Source organism: Gymnoscopelus microlampas (assembly GCF_963454915.1).
Source record: "Gymnoscopelus microlampas genome assembly, chromosome: 19".
NCBI classification, from domain to species: domain Eukaryota; kingdom Metazoa; phylum Chordata; class Actinopteri; order Myctophiformes; family Myctophidae; genus Gymnoscopelus; species Gymnoscopelus microlampas.
This window is the reverse complement of record NC_139956.1, coordinates 16243868-16258867: the sequence shown is the minus strand read 5'-3', so window position 1 is coordinate 16258867 and position 15000 is coordinate 16243868. Positions and strand designations below refer to the sequence as shown.

The 15000-nt window shown below is 45.1% G+C and overlaps 1 protein-coding gene across 1 annotated transcript in view; it reads right to left on the bottom strand.

The window, feature by feature from the left end:
• The window catches only part of kdm6ba (lysine (K)-specific demethylase 6B, a), a 142917-nt gene that overhangs the window by 51257 nt on the left and 76660 nt on the right, over nt 1-15000 (bottom strand). The window contains exon 4 of the mRNA XM_084042268.1: nt 432-486. The gene's annotated coding sequence lies outside the window, so the exon portion shown is untranslated. The remainder of the gene's footprint in view (nt 1-431; nt 487-15000) is intronic.

Sequence of the window (15000 nt, the reverse complement as noted above, 5' to 3'; positions counted from 1 at the left end):
CTCTCCATACCCAAGAGTGTGTGTGTGTGTGTGTGTGTGTATGTGTGTATCTTCCACAGTACACATGAACATACATGTAGTGTTACTTACTCTGTGTGTACAGTCAAATCCTGAGTGGCATAAATCTTGACCCGCAACCTCTTGAACTCTAGAATCCCTACTCTGGGGGGGCGACGCCTTGCGTTGCGACGTGTTGTTAGCGTATAGATTGGCTTGTAAACTGGCTTAAAGGTATTTAGTGTAGAGCGAAAAACAGGAGGGGCCCTAGTGTATAGGCCTGGGGGGGCTCCACTGAACTAAGTATAGGGTGTTAAGTGGTTTTAAGAGTTAACGAGAGAGAGACATACTGTGCGATTGGCATTTATAATCAAGTAAGAGAGAGAGAGAGACACCCAAAGACGAGACAGACAGACAGACAGACAGAGTCCTACCTGTTGAGTGAGGGTGAAGTCAGTCCTAGCAGGTCACCATGACTCCGCCCACTTCCTGAAACAACACCACAGGAAGGACAAAGGTCATGGAGAGGTCAGACAACATCCAGGTCAACATCAACACAGCGTTTTGTCAGTAACCACCAAGGCAACACTCACTCACTTGCTAATAACAAAAAGTCAACAAAAAGTACGCATGTGACGTTCAAATAGAAAAAGACCAAACGAGAGCCACCAGAGTTTTCTCACTGCCGTCAATATGCTTCTCTGGGCTTTTGGCCGACTGGGCATTGGGGTAAAGTAACTAAGTACATTTACTCAAGTACTGTACTTAAGTACAATTTTGAGGTACTTTTACTTTACTGGAGTATTTCCAATTGTCTATACTTTTACTTCTACTCCACTACATCTCAGAAGCAAATATTGTACTTTTACTCCACTACAATTATTTGAAAACTTAAGCTACTAGTTACTTTGCAGATATAATTTATTACATTATAAAACACACGTTAACCACTTTAGCCCTATTTTAAACCTAGGCTATTTGATAATAGCCGATCTACAAGCTCACAAAGTTGGCTTTGTCAACTTTGCCTGCAATTCTGTGGGTTTTCACCTAACTGGCTGTTCTAGAATGAGATTCACCCTTTCGTGAGTCATGAAAGCATAACTTGACCTCATAACTTGGCCTTTTTATAGGATATCTCCCTATGAATGTTTGGTCAGTATGAGAGGACCCCAAGAGCATGCGTAATACTAACTAATAGTAATCAAGCTCATGGATCATTTCATGATCTCTTCATCAAGCCATAATTGTCAGTTATAGCCTTTGTATAAATCCTCTACATGGCTTTATATGAGTTTTAGTTCATATAAAGCAGTGGTTCTCAAACTTTTTCATGTCAAGGACCCCCAAATTGACACTTATTAGCCCGCAGACCCCCATTTGAAAAGAAATGCCAGGGACCCCCATAAGAGAAGATATGTCTCTAGCAGTGATTCTCAACCATTTTAATTTCAAGGACCCCCAGTTTGACATGCATTAGGGCTACGGACCCACATTTAATGGCATTTCTATCTCTGGGACCCCAATTCATATTGTAAAATCAATGTTAATTTAACTCTGAGAGTGTACAAATGGGACCAAATGGACCCGTTAGGGTCCACTTGGTTAGGGTCCATTTGTACACTCTCAGAGTTAAAGACCCATGAGGGTCCATTTAGTTCCTAACTATCCATCATCTAGCTGTGGACCCCCTGGAACTCCCTCAACGACCCCTGGGGGTCCCCGGACCCCACTTTGAGAACCACTGATATAAAGGACCACTTTGTACACTCTCAGAGTTATGGGAGTCCTTGGAATTAAACAGTTTGAGAACCACTGATGTTGAGAGTATATTTAGAGTATACTTTGACGCGTGTGAGTTGGGGAGACGGAGGGAAGCATCCATTCCGTTTGCACCTGTCTGTACACTAGGTCAGACATGTTGAGACATTCCAACGCGGGGTTAACCGGTGGTCGGCCATCCATCAGCAGTGTAACGCACGCCACGGGGGCTACAAGGTTCTGCGGTTGGAGAAAGGCCCAGAATGCCTTTTGTTTTTTTCTTTTTGCTCGTGTTCGTTTATCGTTGAGCCGTTTGGAATTTTCATTTGTTGCTGTAGTGTGGTCATGAGATCATCAATATGGCATTGTGTGTGGCTTACAAAACCTCTCTGTGTGTGTGTGTGTGTGTGTGTGTGTGTGTGTGTGTGTGTGTGTGTGTGTGTGTGTGTGTGTGTGTGTGTGTGTGTGTGTGTGTGTGTGTGTGTGGCTGTGCGGGCACGCGCACATGCACGTACAAGCGTGTCAGTCCAAACTCACAGCAGCAGGTCCTGGACCAGTGCTGTGGCCATCTGTGTGTGTGTGTGTGTGTGTGTGTGTGTGTGTGTGTGTGTGTGTGTGTGTGTGTGTGTGTGTGTGTGTGTGTGTGTGTGTGTGTGTGTGTGTCATGCACCGCCTGTTGAGTGTGAGTCACAGCGTCGTTTGAGGGCCACGTGACTGAGAACAGGTGGCACTCTAATATACCCAGTCCACCACACACACACACACACACACACACACACACACACACACACACACACACACACACACACACACACACACACACACACACACACACACACACACACACACACACACACACACACACACACACAGTGCACAAAACACCTGCAATGTTTTGCAGGCTCCAAAACAGCCATATTACTGCTTATTCCATTACTGTTAAAAGGGGAGTTTGCAGCGAGAGACACACACACACACACACACACACACACACACACACACACACACACACACACACACACACACACACACACACACACACACACACACACACACACACACACACACACACACACACACACACACGTTCCCTGCACTGTTAAAACTTATGTAACTCTTTCACAGTTCCATTTGGAGGATTTGCAAGGCTTCTAACAAGCATACTGTACTTAAACACATGCCCTGCACAGTGTGCAGAGAAACACACACACACACACACACACACACACACACACACACACACACACACACACACACACACACACACACACACACACACACACACACACACACACACACACACACACACACACAGAGGATGCATGCCCTTTTCTGTGGTTGACACTGGTAGCGACTTAAATGTCATCACCTTTCTCTCCCCCTCCCTCGCGTCCCTTCTCATACTTCACTTATGCTCCTCCCCCCAACCCCCCCCCCCACCCCCCTGCATGACCTGTGGCCTGCAGACCGCACCCACTCTGTTAACAACCAATCCAGCCAAAGCTCTCTCTAGTGGTGCAACGGTTAATCAGACTAACCGATTTTAATTGATTATAAAAACGAATCGATTTTAATGCAAAAAATGGATGATATACAAGTTCACAACGTTGATGCAGTAGCTTGTGAGCTTGTAGATCGGCCATGCTCTGTACTTCTGTGCGACACCAGAAGTAGGATTAAGTGATCAGACTGATCAATGTTGTTGATAGCAAAAACCTTGATTTTTTTGTTTTTTGTTGCAGCACTTGCTCTGTCTCTCTGACATGCATAATATACTGCATGTTAACGCACGCCACATTAAAAACACCTACCCGTTGCAGTTTCCCTGTGTCTATCGCAACGTACAGAGCCACAGGCATGGTGCCGTGTGCAAATGTACATAATATGTGTGTGTGTGTGTGTGTGTGCGCGTGCGTGCGTATTTGTGTGCGTGTTTGTGTGCGTGTGTGCCTGACACTTGTGTCAGTGACAGGCAGGTATAGCTGGCTCAGCCTACAGGCAGCCTAGCGGTGAAGGCCCTCCACCTTTGATCTAGGGGTCAAAGGTCAAGCCTTCATCCTAGCAGGGGTCACAGCTGGTGTGCAGGGGCCTGGTACGTTCCTACAGTAAAGGTGGACTGCAGGGTTTCTATAGTTTAACATTTTTCATTCATTTTTCAATTTCAACATCGTTTGGATTCGTTTTTAAAACCGGTTTGCAGGTTTAGTTCAGTTTTATTTAGTTCTTAGTTTTATTACTTTTACTTTTAGTAAATAATATGGATTAGTCTGGGCGATATTCAACAAGAACAGAAAAATAGCAAAACATTTTCTTTGTTGCTATTTTTTAATATTTCTAACTACAGGCACAGCTAGACATATTGGAAGATAATATTTCATATCCAAAATATTAGGCTTATGTATGAAATATTGAACAAGACGAAAACTAAGGCCCTGTTTTCCGATGATTGTAGTTGTGTAAACACACAGTTGCAGTTAGTTATCGTTTCTTTTTGTAAAGCCTAATTTTTCATTCTTATTTTAGTTATTGTCAGTTGTAGTTTTAGTTATTTTGATAGTTTTAGTGAACTATAATAATACTGGATGGACTGCAGCTCATGGTGTGGGGATCATATGGGTACACACACACACACTGAGCTACGCCACCTTAAACAGAAGACACGCCAGAGGACGTAGATCTCTCTGTTCCTGCAACAGCCAAATATTCCACAACGATCCATCGGGTAAATGTCACACGCTCTGACGCGATCATTTGACCTTGATCAATATCACTGGATGCCGTGGAGAGAGGGAGGGAGGGAGGGAGGGAGGGGGTGAGAGAGAGAGAGAGAGAGAGAGAGAGAGAGAGAGAGGGAAGTGATGCCTCATTGAAGTGGTGTGATGTGTTTTTATCTACCTTTCTGTAAAGGTTAAACAGTGGGTGCAGAAAACACTGACATTAAACTACAATACAGACAGACGGACGGACAGACAGACCGACAGATGGAGGATGGTAAACCAGAAAAGTGAAGGTGATAAGGAGAGAGAGAGAGAGAGAGAGAGAGAGAGAGAGAGAGAGAGAGAGAGAGAGAGAGAGAGAGAGAGAGAGAGACAGAAGTAAGACAGACATAAGAAGAAGTAAGGGAGTGACAGAGAAGGTGAAACACGCAGAGGAAGACAGTTAAAAGAGAAGAGAGGAGGATGAGTAAGAGTGGGACAGGAAGGAGAGGAGGAGGATGAAGATGAGAGGAGGAGTAGGGGGAGGGGGATAGAGAAAAGGCCTTGAGCCACACCAAAGATTATACAATGTTTAAAGAAAATACAAACAGATTACAGAGAGAGAGAGAGAGAGAGAGACAGAGAGAGAGAGAGACCGAGAGAGGGAGAGAGACCGAGAGAGGGGGAGAGAGAGAGAGAGAGAGAGAGAGAGAGAGAGAGAGAGAGAGAGAGGCAACGTGTTGTGTGAGCTTGTAGATCTGCTATGGTTGGCTTAGAGTTGGTGTAGAGGGAAAAAGGAGGGGGGCAAGAACAGATGCCTGGGGGACCCTGGTCAACAAAATATAAATATGTCAACAAGAAAAAGAGCTTAACGTATAACTGTAATGAAAACAAATGGTGATGATGACACACCATGCCCGGCAGTTTACAAGACGAGATCAGACAGGTAGCAAACAAAATCGTTCTAGTCAAATAATTGAACAAAACATTGTCCATGCTCATGATGATACGTGCTCAAAATCTGTCCACATTCCCCACAGTCACCAAAACTGGGAATGTTACCAAGTAAAGCTTCAGAAAGATTCTCAGTACAGTTACCTCTCCCTCTCCCAGCCCTGTTGCATTGTGGTATAACTGACTATTACGCGTCGGTGGTACCGAGCGCTATTGTGTGGCAGACGGCAGCTGTCCCCCACATGCAGGCTGCACCACCATGCTAACACACAAACGCACGCACGCACCACACACACACACGCACACCAGGGAACATGCACCACTGTACGCATGCAGACACAAAGGCACATGCAAGCCCCACACACACAAACACACACACACACACACACACACACACACACACACACACACACACACACACACACACACACACACACACACACACACACACACACACACACACACACACACACACACACACACACACACACACACACACACACACACACACGTATTGAAGCCGCTAATCTGCCACCTGCGTTCCATTTCAAAGGAAACCACCCATACTGCTGACAACAAAGGCAATAAACGGTGCATACTGTACATAGTGACCTAGTGAACGTTAATACCAGCTTAACACACTCACCTACACACACAAGCACGCGTACTGTACATTCACGGAGACAGTCATTGCACAAGAGAAGATACCGTATGCAGTGTATGTGAGAGTGACACTGTGTGTGTGTGTGTAGCTTGTGTGAGCTTGCATGGCGTGAGTACAGGTGCCATGCTAGTTCTGAGTCAACTGGTGATTCACTGGCTCTCTTCAAGTCAGGGCAGCAGGCTTGCACACACACACACACACACACACACACACACACACACACACACACACACACACACACACACACACACACACACACACACACACACACACACACACACACACACACACACACACACACACACAAAATAGCAGGGTGCTGCAGGAATGATAGTGAAATGAAAGGGTTTCCTTCTGTCTGTCTATCTGTCTGGATTTGTGCCGTCTGCCTATTTGTCTCCCCAGCTATCCGTCTGTCTCCTCGCCTGTCTGTCTGTCTGTCTGTCTCTGCTTCCATCTCGCCGTCTCCCATCTGTCCTCTCTGATAGCCAGTCTGTCTATCCGTCCGTCTGTCAGTCTGTCTGTCTGCATTCAGGCTGTCCACCAAGTGCATACCTGTGTGTGTGTGTGTGTGTGTGTGTGTGTGTGTGTCTGTCTGTCTGTCTGTCTGTCTGTCTGTCTGTCTGTCTGTCTGTCTGTCTGTCTGTCTGTCTGTCTGTCCGTCTGTATTTCAATCTCATTTTCTGTGCATCTGAGTCATTCATCCTCAACCGTTCTAATTTCTAGTATCCCTGTTAATTTAACTCTGAGTGTACAAATCTTTGGTTCCACTTGTACACCCTCAGAAGTTACAGACCCTTAAGGGGTCCATTTGCTTCCTAACTATCGTTTAGCCGGAGGGCCCCCTGGAACCCCCTCAAGGATCCCTGTAGCGACACATTGAGAACCAGTGATCTACGTTGTCCGTCTGTCTGTCTGTATGTCCGTCTGTCTGTATGTCCTTATGTCCGTCTGTCTGCTCGTCTCAGTCCTGTGGTTCCACCAGCTCTTCCCAGAACTCCCATGACCTTATAATTACATTTTCTATATTGTTGTTGTCTTGTTGTTTTTTCCAGTTGACTGGGTGTTGAACGTTTAATGGACCACAATTGGAAACAGGCCTCTTGCTTTTTGTGAGACGCATTTTGGCGTGTTTTTAACTCGTTGCAGTGCCTGTACCTTTAAAAAATCAATCAATGAAGTATTCAATCAATCAAAAGACCAGTCAAGGACCGGCGCGTTCACATCCGACGCAACAGAGCGACGCGTTTTCCACAATTCAAGCGACGTGATTACTTATATCGTGTCCGGTGTTAATGCTCCTCATAGGGAAGCGACTATGCACCTCGAAAATTCATTTTCAATGAGAGGCAAACGTTCAAGTAGGTATGCACGGGCAATGTGAGAGGCGTAGCGACTAGGGGGGTGCGATCCCATTAAATTATCACATTCGTGTTCATGAGTACACAGGCATGGTGTACTCACTATGTGTACCCAATAAGACTGAGAGTCTCCTTTTTAACCGTTCAGGTTTCAGTTTTTCGTAAAAAGGAAGCCAGTTTGAACCATGTACGTCAGAGAGCCTCGTCTTTGTTTCAAGTGGCATGATGCGTGAGACCAGCGTCGAGTCTGTTTTCTATCTCACTCGCCTTCTGTGTGCTCGCACAAACGTGTGTGTTTGTGTGTGTTTGTGTTTATGTGTGTGTGTGTGTGTGACTGAGGTCTGGCAGGGCTACAGACATTGAGGGGGAGTGTTGCGTTGACTGTGGTTTTGGGCTCGCTGGCTCGGTCAACCCCCGCGTCACATGGCCTTAGTGAAAGGTCACGGTCAGCAATGTTTGGCTTGCAAAACATCAAACACATACGCACACGCACACGCACACGCACACGCACACGCACGCACACACACGCACACACACACACACACACACACACACACCTTACAGTATCATTTTCACACTCAAAGAGATTAATAAAAGCCTGATTTATTCGTATGAGTTCGCCGGTGAAAATTTGAATATTTTCAGGTCCCTGGCACAAGATATTTTCTCGCTCGGAGATCCGCTTTTCCCCCCTGTGTGTATAAACCAGGCACGACTCTCCGGACTTTACCATGTACAACAAGCATGGAAACATGCAGCACCCACACAAGAGGGGAACGGAACAGACACACTTAAGTAGAAGCATGCACCCAGACAGACACCCACAGTCTCTCCTGTGATGCTGGCTGCTGTGGCAATGAAGCCACCACAGCCAGCCAGCCAACCAGCCAGCCAGGGGACGACAGAGGAGAGAAGAAAAGGACTAACAGAGAGAGAGAGAGGAGCGAGAAGCGAGACAGAGAGGAAGAGGGGAGAGGAACCGACGGTAATAAATCATGTCTAGACACAACCTAATGAAAGCAGCGCAGCCACCGCTGAAATGTGGACCTATGAGGTCTCTGTGTGTGTGTGTACTGGTATTACTACACAAATGCCCACAGAGGTATAGTAGGAATTTGAGAAATAGACCTTTTCCTGGTCCTCACGTGCGTGCGTGTGAGCGTGCACATTTGAGTGCTTGTGTGTGTGTGTATGTGATGTTTGAGCAGGCACATGTGAGTGTTTCATGAATATTTTAAGGCTCCGTTAGCATTTGTCATGTGCAAACACCGGCTCCTACATACAGTGTCGGCTCTCTCACACACGTGCACTCACGCGCGCCTATGCACATGTACAGTATACGCACGTACACTCCAACCACACTGCACCAGGCTGGCAGAGAGCACGCTACACAGACCGGAAGGGAGTGACGGCATGCGCTCTTCTCTCCAGTGTTGGAAGAAGCACTCTGATTTCTTTACTTCAGTAAAAGTATCAATACCACTATATGAAAATATAAGGCATGTATTCAATATTTGACTCTCATAAAAGCTGAAAAGTCAAAATATGTCAAAGTTTTGGAAAACAGCTAGTTAATGCATGTTTTGTGTTAATAATCTAAGTAACTTTAGCTAAAGCTGTCAAAGTTTTAAATAGCTCTATATTCTGATAGTACTCATTGCTATAGAGTGTCTGATCAGTAAAAGGAGTCTCCTTGTCTCTCCACCTCTTTATAAAACAGAAAATGCATTTTCGTTTCAGTTTCAGTTTCATTTCCAATTTTATCAAACCAGGACAGTGAACTCAATCAGGATGCAGATTAAACAAGTGAAATTGGAAGTGATGACACTAAGAAATGAGCAGGCAAAATTGGAACTGGAACACTATACAAATTAAGCTTAAAAATGGGTACTTTCTCCTGATTGGCTGAAATTTTGACACCTACCGGAAAATGTATTTTCTGCTTATTAAAGAGCTGGAGAGACAGGGAAACTCCTGTTACTGAACAAACACTCTATGATTACTATCAGAATATAGTGTTTTAACCTTTTAACAAAATACTTTTTGTTTTAACCAAAAAATATCACTTACACTACCTTTAAGTACAGTAAATAGTAAATGCTTTCCACCACTGATCCTCTCAGAAAAACAAAACCTCGACTCTGCTCTGTCACGCGTTAAAATAGCATCCAGTGTAAACAGACAGAAAGGCAGAGAGACGCAGATGAAACCACCAGAGGATGCGAGTACACACTTGCACTTTCTGCACTCAGACCACATGATTCGATCTCCACTGGCGTCAAATATAAAAGGTCTATTCTGTGTTTTTGTGTTGGCCACGTCGACAGCTATCATACCACCGTAGACGGTTGGAAAGATTAAGTACAAATGAACCTGTTGTGCCAATGGATACAATGTTGTTTTTATTCAGTCACGAGCTCTTGCTAATACATTTTGTTTGTTAAATACCCACACAGACAAACTTAACCACTTTCACCCTGGTGTCACTGTTTTGAGCATGTTTTGAGCAAGGCACATATTTTCTACTTTGTTGTGTGTTCACTCTTATTTTTGGGGGGGAAAATGCAAAAATAGCAGACACAACGCTTTAAGAGCTAGTAGATCAATAGCAATGCTACAGTAGCCCCCGGATACCTGCTATCCTAACCGTAACAGAGCGAGACACACTGACAATACCTGTGCCAATTGGGGCACGTTGGGGTCAACTCCATAGATGAACGTCAACTGCGTAGCATAACATTGGCGTCAGCTCCGTAACCAGACTGTCTAGAGAGCAGACCCCCGCTACTAAACAACAACAGCTTATAAGTGGGAAAGAGAGGGATGCTGGCATGTCTGTACATGCCCCTCTCTCTCTCTCTCTCTCACACACACACACACACACACACACACACACAGATAAACAGTCTGAGAGAAACGTGGCCCAGGGCAACCATTTTCGGAGGGCTGAACAGACTGACTCTGGGGGAAAAACAAGTAAAGATCATAAATCCCTTGTTTATCTGATGTAAAGTGTGATGTGTGTGTGTGTGTGTGTGTGTGTGTGTGTGTGTGTGTGTGTGTGTGGGTGCGTGCGTGCGTGCGTGCGTGCGTGCGTGCGTGCGTGCGTGCGTGCGTGCGTGCATGCGTGCGCGCGTGTCTGTATGACAATAATTGTGCAAGACATATACAGTAAGCGTTTGGGGAACATCTGTTTAGAGCTGAAAATCAGTTTTCATGTCCTACTCAAAATGTTTGAACCTAGGTCCCCTGCGTGTGCACCGAAAATTCTACTGTTGAAATAATACAGAAAGCCGCTTTGCAGCAGAGGATATGTTGCATTTTGAGCTTCATGCCGTACCTCTTGTCAACCAGTAGTGGTCCTACCACGAGCACAGGATATAAATGTCTCAATATAAGAGCAGGTAGACCAACTACAATCACCACAGCTGTGTTAGCCACGGCATGCCGTTGTTTTACGGTTACAAAATGCTTTCAATTAGGAATAGATTCATGTTGGGGTTAGAGTTAGGCATTTAGTGGGGTTAGAGTAATGCTAGATTTATACTTGCGAGTTGGTGTCACGCATCTACAAGCTCACAACAACGTGCCGTATTTTCAGCTTCAGGGTTAAGGATGTAAATCAGGTGTATCAGGTGTATATTTGTGTGTGTGTGCTTGTGTGTATGAAGTAAGTCTTGTAAATATTAATATTTATATATATATTGTATTGATATATATTATAAATACTGAATATTTTTGAGTGTTCGACAATTACGAACGATGTAAGTAGTCTTGAATGTAAATACGGAATATTTTTGAGAGTTCATTCACTATGAACTTTTCAGCTGATGTAACTAAATAAAACCGACGTGTATAAAGGATGGGCATAAATAAGCTTTGAGCTTCAGCCTATGCCTTTTTGATCAACCACAAAGACATGTTGGATTACAGTGTGTAATGTTTTGTGATACTGTTGATGTGGATTGAAATTAACTAAACTAAACCAAAAAAATATTTAAATTGCATGCAGAAAACCATCAACCTAAAATGCAACCTAAAAGTATAGTAAAGTAATACAAACGTGTGCGCGTGTGCGTGCATGCATGCGTGTGTGTTAGAGCAGTGGTTCGCAAACTTTTTCATGTCAAGGACCCCCAAAATGATATGTATTTGGCCGCGGACCCCCATCCCAAATATTTTGTTCCAGGGACTCCCACAAGCAAAGATTTGATTTACAAATGTTTGCTTTAAAAATATATATATTCAAAGGTTTGCACATTTTCTCAGGATTCTTCAAAAATAGCATATTTTTGTGTGTAGTGCGGCACTCGGTGCCGCACTATGAGCTTGTATATCTGCTATTGTTGAATAGCCAAAGTATAAAAGGTTAAAGTGGTTAAAAGTATTGTGATGTTATAATAACATATTTTTCTGGGGACCCCCTGGAACCCCCGCAAGGACCCCTGGGGGTCCCCGGACCCCACTTTGTGAACCAACGTGTTAGAGAGTTGCAGAGAGTGGGTCAGGCAAGCCCTGCCAAGCCCACATACCTATCTCAGGTAGTATACTGCACTGTATCTAGTTGCTCAATGACATTAAATTTAACTGTCACATACCAAATGAACTGACTCAGCGCTCCAACCCACAAACTGTGCCGAGCCTTTACTCTGTCACGCACTGATTTCATACTCAGCGAGATACTGTGAGAATGGACACGTTTAGCCACTTTCCAACCTGCCGCCGTCGCTATTCTGGGCATGTCAAAAACATTCAGAAAATAGCAGATCTATTTGAGACAAGTCTGAAAATAGGGCTTAAGTGGTTAATTTTGCACAGTCAGCAGCACCGAGTGAGTTTAACGACCAAGCTTGGTCATGCCTGTGTGCGTGTGCACGCGTGCGTGTGTCCGTGTCCGTGTGTGTGTGCGTGTACGCTTGTGTTCATTCATTCGCAAGTGCAGTATATGGAATTTGCATGTGTAGTTGTATAGTACGCAGTGTATACAGCATTTACTGCTTATGTAGTATACATACGTGTGTATATATATATGTATATATATATATATATATATATATATATGGTGTGTGTGTGTGCGTGCGTGTACGTGCGCGTGCGCGGAGGTGACTTGAGGTGTGCTTTGCGTTCGTTCTCCTGCGGTCCCATCTGTTCACAGTCAAACACATTAACACAAAGGGTCCTTTATCTGCACAACGCCACACGTGACACACACATGGTGCCTCACACTGTCTTCGCAAGGACCACACACACACACACACACACACACACACACACGCACACGCAGTGTGCGTGTGTGTGTGCGTGTGTATGTGTGTGTGTATTGGACAAGTACTCAATCACCCTGGCCAGCCAGTGAACACACAACCCCATATTGTATACAACCCCCCCCCCCCCTCCCTCCTCTCATCTGTATGTCAAATGAAGGCAGCTCTAGCTGCAGGCTACAGAGAGAGCGTCTTAAAGGGCCAGTAGTCAGTATCAGTCTCTCTCTCTCTCTCTTTCTCTTTCTCTCTGGGTATTTAAAGGGGGGCGGGGGGGGGGGGGGGGAGCCGGCCGTCTGGCTGTCCTCCAGACGCTGTAGTGTGACCCCCACACTTCCTGCTAAAAACCGGGCAGGCGCCACGGCGGGCGGGCGGGCGGGCTGGGCAAGACACGCACTGGCACGCTCGCCAAACACACACACACGCACGGACGCAAACACACAAACACATGCGCACGCACGCACACACAAACAGAGAGCTTCCCCCAGAGCCTCTTCTATATCACACACACCAGGCTCAACACATCCACCACAGAGAGATAGAGGGATCATATACAACGAGAGAGAGAGGGGAGGTAAGAGGGAGGTGGGAGGGAGGGAGAGAGGGAGGGACGGAGAGAGAGAGAGAGAGAGACACAGAGAGATTGTGTGTGTGTGTGTGAGAGAGAGAGAGAGAGAGAGAGAGAGAGAGAGAGAGAGAGAGAGAGAGAGAGAGAGAGAGAGAGAGAGAGAGAGAGAGAGAGAGAGAGAGAGACAGAGACAGAGACAGAGAGAGAGAGAGAGAGAGAGAGAAAGAGAGAGAGAGAGAGGGGGAGGGAGGGCGGGAGAGAGATAGAGAGAGATGGGGGGAGATTGAGAGTTAGAGAGAGAGAGAGAGAAATATAGATCGATACGCACTATCACATACACACCTATACCACTGCATACACACTGTCACATACACACCTATGCCACTGCCACTGCCTCTGTGTTAATGTAACTCTAAGAGTGTACAAATGGAACCAAACGGACCCGTTACAGACCAGTAAAGAGAGAGGGAGAAGGACAATGAGGGACAATGGGTAGTCTACTACACACAGTTAATTAACTAATGTCATTTGGGGGTTTTCTTATCTTGTTTGTTATTATTTTCTCTGAATATGTGTTATTTTTGTTATCATACTGTGTGTCAGTAATGCTTTGGCAATATGAGAATGTTTGTCGTGCCAATGAAGCGTATTTGAACTTGAGAGGGAGACTGGGGTGGGGGGGGGGGGGGAAGAGAGAGAGAATGCGTGGGAGTTTTATTCCCCGGTGGGAACTGGAAACTTGTGTATTTCAAGACACCAGATTGATGTGCGCACCTGATGCCGTTTGGAATAACATTAAAAGCCATGTACACGGTCACAGGAATGGTTGTTCCATCTTACAGTCAAGGTGCAGCGACTTTGAAGCTCGCTCGTAATGTCACCCATCAGGATTTAGAACCGTTTCCACCGTTTCACTCACTGTTGGAAGTCGCTCTCATGGAGCCTGCACCGCAAAACCCTGAGAGCACATTTAACTCCGAGTTCCAATAAGTTGCAATCCATTACTTTCTTGTGTGAAATAAAATGTTATTTTATGCGTCGCATCGCATGGTGAGCTTGTAGATCGGCTATTTTCAAATGGCCGAAATGTGGCTTAAGTGGTTACAGTATGTTTTGTAATAATAATCAAAATCTACAAAGTAACTAGTAACTAAAGTTTTTCAAAAAATATTTGCCTCTGAGATGTAGAGGAGTAGAAGTAAAAGTACTGACATTTTTTGTAAAAATACCTCAAAACTGTACTATTAAGTACAGTAATTGAGTAAATGTACTTAGTTACTTTACACCACTGCATAACACCTATGACATCACCGGCTAGGAGTGCTGATGTCAGCATTGTGTGTGTGTGTGTGTGTGTGTGTGTGTGTGTGTGTGTGTGTGTGTGTGTGTGTGTGTGTGTGTGTGTGTGTGTGTGTGTGTGTGTGTGTGTGTGTGTGTGTGTGTGCGTGTGTGTGTGTGTGCCTACGTGTGTGAGTGAGTGCCCTCTGATCATTAATGTCCATGCACGTTGTACATGTGATAGCAGTGTGAGAAATGGAGGGTCGATATGAAGGCTGTCATGTCCGTGATGAATAAATAACAGCTGTAAATATTGTAATGGACAGCGTCATGATGTGTGTGTACTGTACACCATGAGCACACTGTAAATATGATGTGGCATGTGGCTGCAGTGACGTGATACTGTAACCATTTGTAACTCTGAGATTGTACAACTGTAACCACACGGACCCGTTTAGAT